The sequence below is a fragment of the Bombina bombina genome, chromosome 9 (genome assembly GCF_027579735.1).
Source record: "Bombina bombina isolate aBomBom1 chromosome 9, aBomBom1.pri, whole genome shotgun sequence".
Classification (NCBI taxonomy): Eukaryota; Metazoa; Chordata; class Amphibia; order Anura; family Bombinatoridae; genus Bombina; species Bombina bombina.
Genome location: NC_069507.1, coordinates 140,018,942 through 140,020,529, shown reverse-complemented (window position 1 = coordinate 140,020,529; position 1,588 = coordinate 140,018,942).

The window sequence follows — 1,588 nt, the reverse complement described above, 5'->3', positions numbered from 1 at the left end:
GGTACCGTTTAAAAATAAAAAAAAACCTCTTGATTGAAGGTAAAACTACACTAAGTCACCACATATCTCTTGATACTAACTTTCTTGTCGAGAGTTGCAAGAGAATGACTGGGGGTGGCAGTTAGGGGAGGAGCTGTATAGACATGGATGAACCCGTGGACTGGATACACCTTACAAGAGAAATTATCAAATTCCTTAAATGACAGTTTCAGGAATGGGAAAAAAAGCAAAACAAAACAAGCCTCTAGCAACCAGAAGCAACTAAAAAGTGAGACTGAAATAATGTGAAAAAAACTGGCGCCAAGTATGACTCCTACATTGTTTGGCGCCAAAAAACGTCTGCAACAAACATCCGTCAAAAATGACGCAACCACGTGAAAACTTCCGGCGTCAACTATGGACGCCGGAAATGACGATATTCTCGCGCCAAAAAAGTCTCGCGCCAAATATGACGCAATAAATTGTAGCATTTTCTGCACCCGCGAGCCTAACAGCCTGCAATTCAGAAGAAAAAAGTCAATTGAAAATTTTAAGGTAAAAAAAACATAATTTATGTAAGAACTTACCTGATAAATTCATTTCTTTCATATTAGCAAGAGTCCATGAGCTAGTGACGTATGGGATATACATTCCTACCAGGAGGGGCAAAGTTTCCCAAACCTCAAAATGCCTATAAATACACCCCTCACCACACCCACAATTCAGTTTAACGAATAGCCAAGAAGTGGGGTGATAAAAAAGTGCGAAAGCATATAAAATAAGGAATTGGAATAATTGTGCTTTATACAAAAATCATAACCACCCCAAAAAAAGGGCAGGCCTCATGGACTCTTGCTAATATGAAAGAAATGAATTTATCAGGTAAGTTCTTACATAAATTATGTTTTCTTTCATGTAATTAGCAAGAGTCCATGAGCTAGTGACGTATGGGATAATGATTACCCAAGATGTGGATCTTTCCACGCAAGAGTCACTAGAGAGGGAGGGATAAAATAAAGACAGCCAATTCCTGCTGAAAATAATCCACACCCAAAATAAAGTTTAATGAAAAACATAAGCAGAAGATTCAAACTGAAACCGCTGCCTGAAGTACTTTTCTACCAAAAACTGCTTCAGAAGAAGAAAATACATCAAAATGGTAGAATTTAGTAAAAGTATGCAAAGAGGACCAAGTTGCTGCTTTGCAAATCTGATCAATCGAAGCTTCATTCCTAAACGCCCAGGAAGTAGAAACTGACCTAGTAGAATGAGCTGTAATCCTTTGAGGCGGAGTTTTACCCGACTCAACATAGGCAAGATGAATTAAAGATTTCAACCAAGATGCCAAAGAAATGGCAGAAGCTTTCTGGCCTTTTCTAGAACCAGAAAAGATAACAAATAAACTAGAAGTCTTTCGGAAAGACTTAGTAGCTTCAACATAATATTTCAAAGCTCTAACAACATCCAAAGAATGCAATGATTTCTCCTTAGAATTCTTAGGATTAGGACATAATGAAGGAACCACAATTTCTCTACTAATGTTGTTAGAATTAACAACTTTAGGTAAAAATTCAAAAGAAGTTCGCAACACTGCCTTATCCTGATGAAA